Source organism: Monodelphis domestica, chromosome 1 (assembly GCF_027887165.1).
Source record: "Monodelphis domestica isolate mMonDom1 chromosome 1, mMonDom1.pri, whole genome shotgun sequence".
Classification (NCBI taxonomy): domain Eukaryota; kingdom Metazoa; phylum Chordata; class Mammalia; order Didelphimorphia; family Didelphidae; genus Monodelphis; species Monodelphis domestica.
In genome coordinates this window covers 147,879,009-147,896,984 of record NC_077227.1, presented here as the reverse complement: position 1 = coordinate 147,896,984, position 17,976 = coordinate 147,879,009, and the positions used below count along the sequence as shown (strand labels likewise).

Here is a 17,976-nt window from a genome sequence, read left to right as displayed (position 1 = left end):
GGAATATCCCAATGTGTATGAAAAATTAACAAAAGGAATCTACCTCACAGTACTACACAGAAGAGTTTTAGCACATCTGTTTCTAAAGTTGAATATTTTATTATTTTTACTTTCTGCAGTTCATTTACAAGGTCTAGTAATATATTAGGATAGGTGAATACTTTAGGGGGGTGGGGAAAGTAGTAGCTTTTTATATTTTTTGAATAATCTTACTTGATTTTTCTATAGATTTAAATACCATTGACCAAACTTTCTTCCCTTGGCTTCTATGATGTTTTCTCCTGCTTAACATGCTTACTATTCAATTTGACCACATGTGATCCTTCTATGCTGAATCATCTGACTATCTCGTGCCCACCAAACATTGGTATCCTGCAGATCTTGTTCTAGGCCCTCGTCTCTTCTTGCTAGACACTCTTTCTCTTGCTGATATTACTACCAAGAATTCACAAAATAACAGAATTTGAGAGTTAAAAGGGACCTCAGTGCCCAAATTGCTTTCCTGAATGGCTGTGCAAATTCATAGCTCTACCAATAATGTATTAAGCTTCCTTTTCCATAGACTTTCCAACATTTGTGATTTTCCTTTTTTGTCAACTTTGTCAAATCTGATGGGTGAGAAGTGGAACCTATAATTCACATGTCTGTATTAATGATTTGGAACATTTTTGCAGCAAGTCAATAAGCATTTATTTAGTCCCTACTTCATGCCAAGCATTGTGATAAGCACTGAGGATTCAAAGAATTCCAAAAAACCTAGTCTCTTCTCTTAAAAACTCTGTCTAATAAGGGAAACAACATATGAACATCTATGTCTGGCATATATATATAAAGTATATCAGAAATAATTAATAAAGACATAAGAATTAAGGGGGATCAGGAAAGGCTTCATGTAGATTTTTCCTGGGCTTTGAAGGAAGCTAGGAAAACTAGGGAGAAGGAATAAGGAGAGAGTTCAAGAATGGGGAACAGCCAATGAATATACATGTCATTGGGAAACGAAGAGCCTTATGGAAGGAACAACAAGGAGCTCTTTGTCACTGGATCACAGAGTAAATGGAGAGAGGAATAAGGTATTACAAAATGCAAAGGTAGTAGGAGTTAGGAGGCAAAATAAATTCAGTTTTGGAATTGTGACGTTTAAGATATCCAGAAGATATCTTAGATGTCTAATAACATTTTACAATATTTATATTATAGTACAAATTCTGGTTCTTTTACTTAACTCTATCAATTCATACAAATCTTCCATGTTTCTCTGAAATGGTCAGTTCCTTAATTTCTTATTCTTATTTCAATATTCACTTACATTCTTATGCTATAATTTATTCAGCCATTCCCAAATCAATGGGCATTCCTTTATTAATAGTTTTTTTGCTGCTGCAAAAATTGGTGCTATACATATTTTTGTGTGCATGGATCCTTTTCTTCTTTGATTTCTTTAAAGTCTAAGCCTTGTCCTCCAACCTTGTGTTCTTTTCCTGATTCTATTGTTATCTCAACATTGATGATTCCCAAATCTTTATTTGCAGTCCTAGTCCTTTTCCTAAACTCCAATCCTGAATCATTAACTTCCTGATGGACATTTCCAACTGAATATCCTATTGCATGGATTCAGAGTCACAGAACCTAGGTTAAAATCTTTGGTCTACTTATTATGTTTGTGATCTTCTTAAAGTTAGTTATCTCCCAAAATTTCAGTTACCTTATCTCTAAGTAACAAATTCTCTGAGCTATTCTCCTAGATAGCACCTGCACCTGCAGGTTGGGTGCCTGGAGGATATCTAATCTCAAATTTCAGGAAATTCAGATGAAGTGGCTACTTTTAATACTACAACTCACAATTCCTCACCAATGTGCTTCCTATTAACCATCAGCCAGTAGATTTAATTAGCTTTTATCAAAGGCATTTACTAAGGTAGTCTGAATGCCCATGATTATCATTCTGTATCAATAATGACCTTAATTTATGCATACCTGCTTTTAGCTGAATGCATTGCCTTTTATTGGTCCAGTAGTTCCAATGATATCACTAATGCCAAAGGAAGGGAAAGAAAATTCCCTCTCCTTCAACCTGATATTTGGTTTAAGCTAAGGAGTCTGCCTCCATATTGTACTCTTGAGCTCATATTCTTCAATTTCTGAACTGCAAATTGTAGAAATTTATCTAGCTATCTAAAAACTCTGGAGATGTGGTTAATTTGTTTGTTCAATCATGCAGTCCCCATTTTTTATCCAAATGAAAAGATGCATGCCTTGTAACAGGATCAAAGGGCATAGATGTCTCATTTACATATTAAATCTCATCATGTGTAACTACATCATTGTGAAATTGTAGGAAAGTTATTTAACATCTACTTTACAAATGTGATTACATTCTGAGCTTTTTTTGATTAGATGAATCTGAGGAAATCTTCCCTTTCTGAAATGAGATTAGATTACCCCTCAGACCTTTCAAACACTAAATGTATGATCCCATGATTCCAAACTTAACAAATACAAAATGGAATTGATTATCTTTCACTTAATTCTACCTTATCTCCACTGAAGACTTCATCCTCCTTTCAAGTATATAATTTTGGAATCATTCTTTATTCTGCTTTTTCAAACTAATGAATTGCTAAGTCTGGTCAATTCTGCTTTAAAAAATATCTCAAATCTATCTCCTCTTCTTTCATATGGCTACTGCTCTAGTTCAGGCCCCCTTTCCCTCTTTTCAGGGCTGTCACAGTAGCTCTCAATTGGTCTCACTGCTTCTAGTCTCTTCTATCTCCAATCCATTCTCCACACAGCTGCCAAAAATTATTTTCCTAAGCTACACTTCTGATCATGTCATTCCTCTGCTTAAAAATCTTCTGTGACTTCTCATTGACTCAATTATAAAATACTATCTCCTTGGCTTAGCATTTGAAGCCTTTGGCTCCAGTTTACCTTTTCTGCCTTATATGGTATCTGCTCTCTTTACTTACTCTGCATTACAACCAGATCAGTCTGTTAGCAGCTTCCCAAATTCATTATTCCATCTCCTTTCTCTGAGCAATGATCATACAAATGGTCACACATGGGGAGTGAACTTTTATGCCCATGTTAACTACATAAATTTAACTTGGATTTAATTCCTTTTTCTTCCTTTAACAACAAAGGCTGAGGTACTACTTTTCCCATGAAGCTTTTCCTGATCCCTTCATTAATTAATATTTCTTTCCTTCTCAATTCATACTGAATCCCATCAGAAGAATGTACATGCTCCTTGAGAACTGAGGTTGTTTCTCATTTATATTCCTACACTTAGTGCTGTTCCCTGCACAATCAGTAATTTTAAAAAATAATAACAGGCTCTTTGTGACCCCATTGGGGATTTTTTTGGCAGAGTGGTTTGCCATTTCCATCTTTAGTTCAGTTTACAGATGAGAAAACTTAGGCAAACAGGATTAAGTGACTTGTCCAGAGTCATGCAGCTAGTATGTGTCTAAGACCAGATTTTAGTTCAGGAACATAGCCTTCCTGACTACAGGCCTGGCATTATATCTACTGCATCAACTAGATTCACCTTGTACATCATAGGAACTTAATATATATTTGTTGAGTTGACTATGAACACAATTAAATCCCACATGGATTAAATTTGGTTCAAAAACAAATTCTCACAAAAAGATATGCTTATTTACTAAGTGCAATCATCAATTTTATCTTAGATAAAACAGAAATGATAAATCATTTTTATTCACTGTTAAAATAATTGAATTTGTCTATCAATAAATATGTCCTGGATAGGCACTACAGTTGAAAATTTAATGGAACTTAGCATTGGTTCATAGGATGGGGCCAGACTGGATCACATTTGGGAAATAAAACTGCACTTTCATTGATCCTAAGTTGTTTCCTCCCCTCAAAGTTGATTTTATTAATACTTACACTCTCCCGATAACAAATCATAGGAATAAAATAATCAAAATTTCAGGTGACCCAAAAGATAATGGAAAGATGCATTATGAAGACAAGTAAACTATAGGATATTGCCAACAATAACTTGTGCATGAGAGGCGATATAAAATACATTATTAGAAATACCAAATACCAGAAAAAAGGAAACAGGCTTATAGAGGACTGAGAGCTGAGAATAAGAGATAGATAGATGGGTGTGGCACTTGTACACATGAATTATTAAAAGAACCAGAAATGTTTGGAAGGGAAGACAAGAATTACAGTGGATGAGAAGAATTAGATGGTTTGTGAGCTACACAGCTGAAAAGAGTACCCATTTAAGTGACACTGTGAATCCACTGAATTATTGAAGTATGACAAAACTCTGGGAAGGGAGACTCAAACACACACACACACACACACACACACACACACACACACACACAATCATAGACCTGGCAAAGTCCTGTTTATGGAATGTTAAGCTAATTGATGTTCAGGAGAGCCATTCCAAGCATTGCACGTGGTAGGCATAAATCTTTGTTGAATTAAATGGAATTAATTGTTTAAAAAGAAATTTTATTTATCTCAGGCTATTATTTGCTATTGTTTAATCCAAGCCCAGGTCCATTGATTCATTTATTTGTGTACTTAAGAGCAAGCAAAGATGATTATTCAAGTTTCTTTAAAAAAATTTTTATCTTATTGTTCTCACTAAATAAATTCATATGACCATTTTATTTAAGCATGAATAATTTCAAGATATTTTTCTCAAAACATTTTTGTTCACCCGTGTTTAGCAAATGAATTTGATTTCCTAAATAATCACACTGGGATCAAGCTTTCTAGAGGCTGTCCAGCATAATATATTTGATCATTTTCATTCAGCCACCCATACACTGTTCCTATTCAACCTCAAAGTTCTTTTCCTAAACATGAACATAGGAGCTCTAGGTATTGTTTAAACATGGTCCCTCAGATGGGACATAATAAGCTGAACTTGACACTCTCCCCCTATAATGGTGGTGATTGGCATATGTTTGGCATATGTAGACCAAAAAAAAAGACCAAAGGATAAACTTCTATCATATTTAATGATGATAACATTAGCTAGCATTTTACAGGGTCTCCCATGTGGCAATCACTGTGCTCAAGCACTTTACTAATATTTTAATATTTTAATATTTTACTAATATTCTCTCATTTGACTCTCACATTTCTGGCAGATAGGTGCCAGTATTATTCTCTTTACAGAGAGGAAATTGAGGCAGAAGTTGTGCCTTGCTCCAAAGTAATACAACTAATAAATATCTGAGTTTGGATTCAAACTGAAGTCTTTCTTACTCCATCCCTAGTGCTCTATCCACAGGATCACTTAGCTATTTCCTATCAGTGCCTAGTTTTCATGAGAGAATTTGAGGCCTGATTTTTCTAAGCCTCATGATTTTCTTTCTGGGCTAAATGGAAATTACATATCTCTGTTTCTAGAATGCTATCAATATATCCCTTTGTGGTCTGGTACATTATGTGTTCTTTCAAGTTATGTTTCTTGAGGGATTACTACATTGAGCAAATCATGGTATTACATATCATGCAAAATACAGATGGGGTCAAGATGGCTAGTGACCTCAAGGATTTAAAATTTAATAAACAAGAAAAGATACATATTCAAATAACCATATTTTAGGAACCATATAAATGCAGTAAATGCCACAAGAAGGGCACAGAATATGATATAGGGGTATATACTACCACAGAAGGTCAGAAGAAGGATAGATCTCTTTGGGGGTACATTGCCTATAGAATACTTCATTGATCAAGGAGGGAACATTGAATCCCAGCAGGCTTTACACACATCTGAATGTACTGTGAGTCAAATTCTGCCTCTGAAACATCACTAGCTACAATGACATTTAATGCCCTTCATCATCTGCTTCCATCCTATCTTTCCAGATTATTTCATATTTCATCTCTTATGCATTTTATTCTAGATTCCAACCAAACTGGATTCCTTTTAATCCCTTCATATCCTTCTGTCCTCTGTCCCTTTGGTACTTGGATTATGTCCCCTCTTCAATTCTCCCCCTTGGAATTCTTAGCTCCTTTCAAGAGTCAGCCCAAGGACCACTTTGACCATAAAACCTTTGTCTGATAACCTCTCTCCAGTCATTACTGCTTTCTTATCTCCCCCAGATTACTTTGTATTTATTTATCTCTTTACATCTTATATCCCTTTTTTTTGTTCAGAAGTTTTCAGTCATGCCCAACTCTTTATGACATTGTTTGGGATTTTCTTAGAAGAGACCCTGGAATGTTTTGCCACTTCCTGCTCTATGAGGAAATTGAGGCAAACAGGGTTAAGTTAATCACTAAGGGTCACAGAGGTAATAAATGTCGGAGGTCAGATTTTCAGATTTGAACTCAGGAAAATGAGTCTTCCTGATTTTAGGACTGGCATGCTATCCACTTTGCCACCTCTCTGTCCATGTATTCCCTTAGTGAAATAGAAATTCCTCCTAAGGGGTAGTGGTGGTGGTTATTCTTATCTTTGTATTTCTAGTGCCTAGCATTTTTAGTTTTTATTTTATGTTTTGTATCAGGTTTATACATGGAACTCCTAATGCAGAAACTCCCTCCATTAATATAAGGTTGATTTCTGTTCTTCAATGTAAATAGTCTTAAGAGGATCAGGTGGAAAGGTAGGGCTGAAAGGATAAGTGATCTAGGTTCCTGAAGTCAGTATATACCAGAGGTATGTCTTCCCCCCACCTCCCATCCCCCAAAGTTAAGTGACTTTCCAAGAGTAACACAGCTAAGAAGTATCTCAGGTCACATTCAGGTCACATTTCAACCCAGGTCATCCTGATTCCATGTTTTGAATCTAAGATTTCTAAATTCTGAGGGTAGTGCTGTATTCATTAGGTCACATTGCATTTTGTATAACAGGTGCATAATAAGAGCTAACATTTATATAGTATTTACTGTGTATCAAACATTGTACTAAGATCTTTAAAATTATTATCTCACTTGATTCTCAAAGCAACTTTGGGAGGTAGGTGTTATTTTATTCTTATTTTACAAATGATGAAACTGAGCTGAACAGAGGTTAAGTGACTTGACCAGGCCCACAAAACTATGAAGTGTCTAAGACTGCATTTGAACTGTTATTAAATTGATAAATGTTTAATTGAATTTGTGACCATCATCTCTACTGTGCTCAGACACATATACTTCTTGCAATGGTCCACCTTTGGGGTCCTCCCAGTCAAACAATATAAGTAATATTTAGAATTTTAAAAATCTATCTCTGACTCCCCCCATGTTGTCATTTCCTTTTTTGCCCTTTAGAGAGATAGAGAACAATTAGTTATCCTCCCTCAGAATCTTTCAGAGCTTTTTTCCTTCTTCTCATGACCTTTTCATCTTTTTTTTTTTTAATTTTCCTCTGAATTTTCTTGAACATAGTTTTTCCCCACCCCCCTTCCCTGGGCAGACATACAAGTTAGCCACATCCTTTCAATTGTGGAGCCCACAAGTGGATACCCTAACTATTAAGGGTCTGTCTGTCCTGTTCCAAGTATAGTGGGAGGAATTCACAAGCATTCCAGATAAGCATCAGAAAGGCTCCATCCATTCCCATTGTTGATAGTAAGGATTCTTGAAAGCTGAATTTGCTAAAGGCATTCTCATCCCCCAAATGCCTTTTAAGTTGTTGGGGTTTTCCCCCCAGAATTACATGCTCTACTTTTCTGTGAATTAGCAAAGGGTTGGAGAAAGACTGAAAAAGGAACTCTCAAGTTCAAAATGATTCCATTTTAAATTTTCTGGTGCAATTAATCTAGATTTAAATCTGAGTGATAAACTGGAGAAAAAAGAAAGAAATTAGACTTGAATGCAATGCTATTCTTTGCAACAGACACAAGGTTTTGGTTCATAGCACCACTTTGGCTCAGTCTAATTCTTTTGATTTTGGGATTTATAGATAATAAGCCTCATGAACTATGTTTACAAGTAATTGAGATTTTACTTCTCAGATTATATCTGCTTATTTTCAGGTTATTTTAAGACCATCACAGAGATTTTTTTACACAATATGTTTGTATATATTTGTATATATGTATATATGTATGTAACAAAAATATTTAATTTTTGGTTTTGAAGATGAGATTTTCAGAGTACAGAATGATATCTTTAGAATGGTCAATGAGAAGTGAACTCATAGTAGGAACTTAACTTTCCAAATTGCTTAATAGTAAGAGTTCATCTTGAGGAAGTTTTGTAACTGGGAAAGGACCTATTGTCCAGTGAATCTTTGTTTTTCTCGAATGTCTGAAATGTACTTCAAGCTCTAAATTACTTATTCCTTTAGGGTAAAAACTAGGTGATTGTGTCTTGAATTCATTTACATTCTTTGCTTCAGTTGACTTCTTAGCAACCTGTTCCATATGTTCATTTCTCTTGGTATGAAATATCTGTTTCTGAGTTCTCGCTCTCTTCCTTAAACTTCAAACCACATCTAATTATAAGTCTCTCCTTGCTCAGATTTTTTTTTTCACTTTCCATTTTTTGCAGTACCTTATCTCTACTCTCCATGATTTTGCAAACTTTGATTTCCTTAAGTCACCTTGAAAACTGCCTTACTCTTTAGGGATAAAAAAAACAAACTGAGAAATATGTGATGATATCTATAATACATTTGGTATACTCAAAAATGGAAAAACCCAAATCCTGAAAATAAGAAACCTTTTATCCTCTCATAGCTAATTAGGGATGGAGTCTGGATTTGTAATTTCATCAGTATAGGTAAGGAAAGATAAGCATCAGAAAGGATCCATCCATTTTATTAATGAAAGGTAGCAATTTCATTGCAATTTATTCTCTTAAAGTGTTATTTTTAATATTAAGAGATTAAGTAACTTGCCCAGATAGAATGCATCAAAAGTAGATTTGAACACAAGTCTTTTAGGCTTCAAGACTGACTCTTTATCTGGTATGCCATATTTCTTAGTACATTTTAGAGGAAACTTTTAGCTTAGCATATTTGGAAAAATCTAATAGTTTTATGTTTAGAAGTTGGCTATATGGCTTATATTGGTTTTCACAATAGAAATAGTTTAGTAAAGTTGGACTGACTAAGAACAAAGGCAATATAATTTTTTTTCTTTTTTATGCTTATCATTTCAGTTTACTTTAAGATGTTTATTTAATTATTTAAACTTAAATTCATGACACTACTGAAATTCTACTTCAGTGACTGATTGTAGTATGATTTCTTGCTATACCAGTTCTGGTATATTCTGTCAAATTGGAATGGCTTTAAAGGGAAAGAAAATGAAAAATTAATCCTATACTGTCAAATGATGAATTTTGTTCCCTCCCTCAAAACAACTTCTAAATGTTGCCAAGGGTTATGATCAATTTGCACCAGTAGATAGAGTAGCCACCCCAAGGAAGTCACAGATCATTTAAAATATCCAGCTAAGTGACTGAGTATAAAAATATTGAGTGACACACTTCTCACAAACAATCAGCTAACATTTATTAAATGCTTGCTATGTACCAACTACCATGCTAAGCCCCGAGGATACAAAGAAAAAGCAAAACCAGTCTCAGTCCTCAAGAAGCTTACATTCTAACAAGGAGAAAACAGATATAAATAGGTCAATGCAAGAAACAGAATAGCTACAAAGAAACCTTGGAAGTGAAGCTATTGACTGCTGGGGAGATAAGAAAGGCCTCTTGAAAAAGGTAGTGATTTAGCTGATTCTTAAAAGAAACTAGTAATTCTGAAAAATGGCAGTGAAGGGGGAGAGCATTCCAGGAATAGAAGATAGTCAGTACAAAGACAAAATAATCAGTGCTGTAAGGTCTATGAAAAACTGATGTAATGAGGGTTTGTGTTGTATTCACAGTGAATGAAGCCAAGTGAATTAGTCTCCTCAGGTCTGTAGGAGTACCATTGAGGGGTCTTGAGCCTCCATTTCCATGTTCCCTCATCTTCCCTATTAGCTACTGGGGATTATTGCCCTAGCTAAAGAAAACAATAAAAACTAATGACTTTTTATGAAGAGACAATTACTTCTAAAAAAAAAAAACATTGCCCCTCTCCCCCCAACACCCAGGAACAGCATTCCCCCCATACTTCCTTGGGAAGAATAGACTCTGACTTGATAAAGTTTCTGAATTGCCTTTTACCTTACTAAAGATCATTTCCAAATGCAGCAAGGCTGTTAGGTAATTGAATCTTCATCTCTTCTACCACTGGTCAGGAAGGCCACTTGTTACTTCCTTTCTCACTCTCCGGTTGCTGGAAAATCTCGTATGTACTTTGCTCCCACACATCTTGGGGCTCATTTTTCAAAGATCCCAAGGTCATAGCCATCTGCAATGTTCTTCACTTAAAAACAGGAAGAGGACTTCCGGGTAATCATGGCTGCAATCTAGATGCCACACGCTTCCTTTCCCTGGCACCGAATGAAATAGACTACATCAAAGGAGCATAAAAATCACCTTTGGAGGAACAGAAGGACTCCTCAGTACTCCCCAGTACACCACAGAGGCAAAGGTACGTGGGGTTTGAACATTTCCACACTATAATAAGGAGGAAAAGCTTGCACAAAAATGTGAACTGAGCTGCCCTCCCCCCCCACCTCCCCCACCAAATCAGAGTGAGCTACCGGAACACTCACTGGGACAGCGAGTGAGTGGGGAACATCTCTGTCTGGGGGGGGCACTCCAGGGTCCTTGGGATCTGGGGACTGCCAGGAAAAACCATCTCAGGGCGGTTTCACAGGAGAATCCTGCGCTGAGCACAGGGGGCCCAGGGAGCTGTACTCAGGGCGATTGCGCTGAGCATCTGGGCGGGGCTAAACACCAGGGGTGGACCACGCACTGATTATCTGGATGGAGCTGAACACCTGGGCAGTTTGGCTGTGATCAGGGGCCCAGCGCTCTAAGAAACCTCGGAGGCTGGGAAGAACTAGTCTGAGGCAACCTAAATTCACAGAAAACCTGCCCATATCACCCAGACCCCAGACCAAAAAGGAAAGGGGAATAAAACCACCAAAGGGATGGCTCACATGGCCCAAAATCAAGCCTCCAGGAAGAAAGGGAAAAAGGTGACTATTGAAAACTTTTATGGTGGAAGTACCCAAGGAAAAGAAGAGAATGAGGATGAAATCCAAAAAAAATCAGAACATGCCTCCCAAAATGGAAACTATCAACAAGCTCTGGAAGATTTCAAACTGGAACTTATCCAAAAGATGGAAACCTGGAAAGAAAAATGGGAGAAAGAGATCAGCAGTCTGACAGATAAGGCTGCTCAATTGGAAAAAGAGCTCGAAGCATCCAATCGAAGGGCAGACAAAGCTGAAAAGCAAAACCAGTCCCTAACGACCAGAATTAAGCAACTCAAAGAAAGTGAGATCATAAAACAGCAAGAATCAATAAAGCAAACCCAAAAAATTAATGAATTAGAAGAAAATATAAAATATCTCACTGAAAAGGTCACAGACCTGGAAAACAGAGGAAGAAGAGACAACCTCCAAATTATCAGTCTCCCAGAAAAACCAGAGATAAACAATGAACTCAATGTTATTCTACAGGAGATTATAAAAGAAAATTGCCCACACGTTCTGGAGCAAGGGGGCAAAATAGAAATAGAAAGGGTTCATAGAACACCCTCTATACTAAATCCCCAAAAGACAACCCCTAGGAATGTAATTGCCAAATTCAAGAGCTTCCAAGAAAAGGAGAAAATCCTACAAGAAGCCAAGAAGAGGAGCTTCAGATATAAAAGGGCTCCCATAAGGATCACACACGACTTAGCGGCTAACACACTAAGAGACCACAAAGCATGGAACACGATATTTAGAAAGGCAAGAGAGCTGGGTCTTCAACCAAAAATCAACTACCCAGCAAAACTGACTATATACTTCCAGGGGAAAGTATGGGCATTCAACAAAATAGAAGATTTCCAAGCATTTGCTAAGAAAAGACCAGAACTTAGTGGAAAATTTGATATCCAAGCACAGAAAGCAAGAGAAACATGAAATGGTAAATATGAAAGTAAGGGAAAAGGAGATAAATCTTATCTTTTTCTTTAAGTCAAACTCTCTTCTTTAAGGACTACATTTACATCAAATTTTATATATTAATATGTGGGGAAAATGTTATGTGTAACTCTCAAAAATTGTATGCATCATAAGAGTAGTTAGAAGAAACATGCATAGGGAAAGATTGGGGCATTAAGAAGATTTGGGGAAAGTGGTGGCAAAGAAAGGAAAAGGGAGGGGGGGAACCGTCGATAGCACTAAGATTTACTTCAAGAAATGGGGGGGACTTAATAGAATAATCTTTCCCATATAAAGATGCACATGGGAAGGGGAGGGGAAGAACTCTCATGAGAAGGAGAGGAAGAGAGCGTGAAGTGGAATTACTTAAACTTTACTCTCAGTGAAATCAAATCTGGGGGAAGAAAATCTAGATCCAGTGGGATCCTGAATTCTATCTTATCCATTAGGGCAAGAAAGAAAGGAAAATTAAGGAGGGGGAGGGAGAAGGGAGTATAAAAAGGGAGGGAAGGAGATGGGGGAGAAGGGAGCATGAAAAGGGAGGGGCTAGAAAGGGAAGTATCTCAAGGGAGGGGACTAGGGGAACTGACCTAAAGTAAATCACTGGTTCAAAAGGAGATAGCTAAAGAAGAAAGGTCAGAACTAGGGGAAGATACCAAAATGCCAGCAAATCCACAAATGACAATCATAACTTTGAACGTGAATGGGATGAACTCACCCATAAAACGTAGATAAATAGCAGATTGGATTAGAACCCAAAACCCTACCATTTGTTGTCTTCAAGAAACACATATGAGGCGGGTTGACACTCACAAGGTTAGAATTAAAGGTTGGAGTAAGACCTTTTGGGCCTCAACTGATAGAAAGAAGGCAGGAGTTGCAATCATGATATCTGACAAAGCCAAAGCAAAAATAGACCTGATAAAAAGGGATAGGGAAGGTAAATATATTCTGTTAAAAGGAAGTATAGACAATGAGGAAATGTCACTAATCAACATGTATGCACCAAATGGTATAGCATCCAAATTTTTAATAGAAAAACTAGGAGAATTAAAGGAGGAAATAGACAGTAAAACCATATTAGTGGGAGACTTGAACCAACCACTATCAAATTTAGATAAGTCAAACCAAAAAATAAACAAGTAAGAGGTAAAAGAGGTGAATGAAATCTTAGAAAAATTAGAGTTAATAGACATATGGAGAAAAATAAATAGGGACAAAAAAGAATACACCTTCTTTTCAGCACCACATGGCACATTCACAAAAATAGATCATACACTAGGTCACAGAAACATGGCACTCAAATGCAGAAAAGCAGAAATAATAAATGCAGCCTTTTCAGATCACAAGGCAATAAAAATATTGATCGGTAAGGGTACATGGAGAGCCAAATCAAAATTAATTGGAAATTAAATAATATGACACTCCAAAATCGGATAGTTAGAGAAGAAATCATAGAAACAATTAATAATTTCATTGAGGAAAATGACAATGGCGAAACATCCTTTCAAACCTTATGGGATGCAGCCAAGGCAGTACTTAGAGGAAAATTCATATCCCTTAGTGCATATATTAACAAATTAGGGAGGACAGAGTTCAAGGAATTGGAAATGCAAATCAAAAAACTTGAGAACGAATAAATTAAAAACCCCCAGAAGAAAACCAAACTAGAGATCCTAAAAATTAAGGAAGAAATTAATAAAATCAAAAGTGACAGAACTATTGAGCTAATAAACAAGACTAGAAGCTGGTACTTTGAAAAAACAGACAAAATAGACAAAGTACCGGTCAATCTAATTAAAAAAAGGAAAGAAGAAAGGCAAATTAACAGCATCAAGGATGAAAAGGGGATCTCACCTCCAATGAAGAGGAAATTAAGGCAATCATTAAAAACTACTTTGCCCAACTATATGGCAATAAATATACCAACCTAGGTGATATGGATGAATATTTACAAAAATATAAATTGCCTAGACTAACAGAAGGAGAAATAGATTTCTTAAATAATCCCATATCAGAAAAAGAAATCCAACAGGCCATCAAAGAACTTCTTAAGAAAAAATCCCCAGGGCCTGACGGATTCACCAGTGAATTCTATCAAACATTCAAAGAACAGCTAACTCCAATACTATACAAGCTATTTGACATAATAAGCAAAGAGGGAATTCTACCAAACTCCTTTTATAACACAAACATGGTACTAATTCCAAAGCCAGGCAGGCCAAAAACAGAGAAAGAAAATTATAGACCAATCTCCCTAATGAATATAGATGCAAAAATCTTAAATAGGATACTAGCAAAAAGACTCCAGCAAGTGATCAGAAGGGTCATCCACCATGATCAAGTAGGATTTATACCAGGGATGCAGGGCTGGTTCAACATTAGGAAAACCATCCACATAATTGACCACATCAATAAGCAAACCAATAAGAACCATATGATTATCTCAATAGATGCAGAAAAAGCCTTTGATAAAATACAACACCCATTCCTACTAAAAACACTAGAAAGCATAGGAATAGAAGGGTCATTCCTAAAAATAATAAACAGTATATATATAAAACCATCAGCTAATATCATCTGCAATGGGGATAAACTAAATCCATTCCCATTAAGATCAGGAGTGAAACAAGGATGCCCATTATCACCTCTATTATTTGACATTGTATTAGAAACACTAGCAGTAGCAATTAGAGAAGAAAAAGAATTTGAAGGCATTAAAATAGGCAAGGAGGAGACCAAATTCTTGCTCTTTGCAGATGACATGATGGTCTACTTATAGAATCCTAGAGATTCAACCAAAAAGCTAATCGAAATAATCAACAACTTTAGCAAAGTTGCAGGATACAAAATATACCCACATAAATCATCAGCATTTCTATATAATTCCAACACAGCTCAGCAGCAAGAACTAGAAAGAGAAATCCCATTCAAAATCACCTTAGACAAAATAAAATACTTAGGAATCTATCTCCTGAGACAAACACAGGAACTATATGAACACAACTACAAAACACTTTCCACACAACTAAAACTAGACTTGAATAATTGGAAGAACATTAACTGCTCATGGGTAGGACGAGCCAATATAATAAAAATGACCATCCTACCCAAACTCATCTATCTATTTAGTGCCATACCCATGGAACTTCCAAAAAAATTTTTTTACTGATTTATAAAAAACCATAACAAAGTTCATTTGGAAGAACAAAAGATCAAGGATATCCAGGGAAATAATGAAAAAAAAAGGAAGGGGGCCTTGCAGTCCCAGATCTCAGACTATATTATAAAGCAGCGGTCATCAAAACAATTTGGTACTAGCTAAGAGACAGAAAGGAGGATCAGTGGAATAGACTGGGGGCAAACGACCTCAGCAAGACAGTATATGACAAACCCAAATATTCCAGCTTTTGGGACAAAAATCCACTATTTCATAAAACTGCTGGGAAAATTGGAGGACAGTGTGGGAAAGATTAGGTTTAGATCAATACCTCACACCCTACACCAAGATAAATTCAAAATGGGTGAATGACTTGAACATAAAGAAGGAAACTATAAGAAAATTAGGTGAACACAGAATAGCATACATGTCAGACCTCTGGGAAGGGAAAGACTTCAAAACCAAGCAAGAATTAGAAAGAGTTACAAAATGTAAAATAAATAATCTGGAATATATCAAATTAAAAAGTTTTTGTACAAACAAAACCAATGTAACCAAAATCAGAAGGGTAGCAACAAATTGGGAAACAATCTTCATAAAAACCTCTGACAAAGGTTTAATTACTCAAATTTACAAAGAACTAAATCAATTGTACAAAAATTCAAGCCATTCTCCAATTAATAAATGGGCAAGGGACAGGAACAGGCAGTTCTCAGCCAAAGAAATCAAAACTATTAATAAGCACATGAAAAAATGCTCTACATCTCTTATAATCAGAGAGATGCAAATCAAAACAACTCTGAGGTATCACCTCACACCTAGCAGATTGGCTAACATGACAGCTATGGAAAGTAATGAATGCTGGAGGGGATGTGGCAAAGTGAGGACACTAATTCATTGCTGGTGGAGTTGTGAAATGATCCAGCCATTCTGGAGGGCAATTTGGAACTATGCCCAAAGGGTGATAAAATACTGTCTGCCCTTTGATCCAGCCATAGCACTACTGGGTTTGTACCCCAAAGAGATAATAAGGAAAAAGACTTGTAGAAAAATATTCATAGCTGCACTCTTTGTGGTGGCCAAAAATTGGAAAATGAGGGGATGCCCATCAATTGGGGAATGGCTGAACAAATTGTGGTATATGTTGGTGATGGAATACTATTGTGCTAAAAGGAATAATAAAGTAGAGGAATTCCATGGAGACTGGAACAACCTCCAGGAAGTGATGCAGAGTGAAAGGAGCAGAACCAGGAGAACATTGTACACAGACTGATACATTGTGGTACAATCTAAGGTGATGGACTTCTCCATTAGTGGCAATGCAATGTCCCTGAACAATCTGCAGGGATCTAAAAAATACTATCCACAAGCAGAGGATAAACTGTGGGAGTAAAAGCACCAATGAAAAGCAATTGCTTGACTACAGGAGTTGAGGGGATATGACTGAGGAGAGACTCTAAATGAACACTCTAATGCAAATACCAACAACAGGGAAATGGGTGCGTCGGCTATGGGAGAGGGAAAGGTGCATGGGGAGGAAAAGAAAATGATCTTTGTTTCCAGTGAATAATGTTTGGAAATGACCAAATAAAATAATGTTTAAAATAAAAAAAAAAGAAAGAGGCTCCCTGCATCCCCAGGTCCTTGGCTAGAAGGGCCAAAGCTTCTCCAGCTAAGGACTAAACTCCCTTGTCTGTTTTTGAGCCAGGGGTCAGAACAAAATACTTAGAGCTTAGATAAGGTATCCTACCCTATCCTCTCTCTGATTTCCTACTTCACTCTTTCTTTATTTTGTAAATAAATTATAAATAAATTTATTTTGTAATTAAAAAAAAAACAGGAAGAAATAAACACTGAGGCAAAGGACAGAGACCTGTATACACAAGCCACATGTTGACCTTCAATTGGGAGGGTCCAAGGCTTCTCTCCTTATAGCATTGTCTCTTTCACCAAAATGCTGTTAGACATGACAAAAATCTAGAGCCAAGAGGTCACCTTGGCTGACCTATTGCCTTTTTAATGAACCCCATACTTGGCTATGTGACCAATCAATAATTTGTCTTTATCTCATGGTTAGCAGACCAGAACCAGCTAGAGAATGTCTAGGATTGCTCTAAATTAGGAAGCAGGGAACTTCCATTGTATATTATCATATAACCTCCCAATCCTTTTCTGTGCAGGGGCTTGCATCATCTCCCACAAACCCCCATCAGGTTAATACACTAGTGAGGCTGTGATTTAGTGACATTGTTTATGTTGTTTAGGCATGCCTGATTCTTCTGAATTTTTAGAATTCTCCTATTGGAATTTTCTTAGCAAAGATACTGCAATGGTTTGCCATTTCTTTTTCCATCTCATTTTGTAGATGAAAAAACAGAGGCAAACAGGGTTAAGTGACTTGCCCAGGGTCACACAGCTAGTAAGTGTCTGAGACTGGATTTGAACTCAAAGTTCAAGCTCTATCCACTATTATAACAGAAAGCAATTTGGAATTATGGAAGAATTTGATTTAATTGTTCATATGTTTTAACCCATTAATCCTCCCATGGGGCAAATATTACAAAGAAGTCATAGAAGCAGGGTTAAAAACTAGATTTTAAAACATTACTAAGACTTTTAGGATACTTTATATATGTCAGAATATTTGAAGTAACACAGTTTGTAGTAGCAAAAATCTAGAAACAAAGTAGATATCCATTAACTGGGGAATAGTAGTTAAACAAATCATAGTGTAGATTTTAATTAAATAGTATGATTCCATAAAAAAGGTGAATTTGAAAAATTATGAATAGATTTGAAATATCTCTATAAATTGATATG

At 36.3% G+C, this 17,976-nt stretch overlaps 1 protein-coding gene across 8 annotated transcripts in view; it reads left to right on the top strand.

Moving 5' to 3' along the window:
* Positions 1-17,976, top strand: part of OTUD7A (OTU deubiquitinase 7A) — a 431,998-nt gene that overhangs the window by 155,453 nt on the left and 258,569 nt on the right. For 2 of the 8 annotated variants that reach the window (XM_056807877.1, XM_056807885.1), the window contains one exon: positions 10,333-10,489. The exons of the other annotated variants lie outside the window; for them this stretch is intronic. The gene's annotated coding sequence lies outside the window, so the exon portion shown is untranslated. The remainder of the gene's footprint in view (positions 1-10,332; positions 10,490-17,976) is intronic. 8 annotated transcript variants of the gene reach the window in all.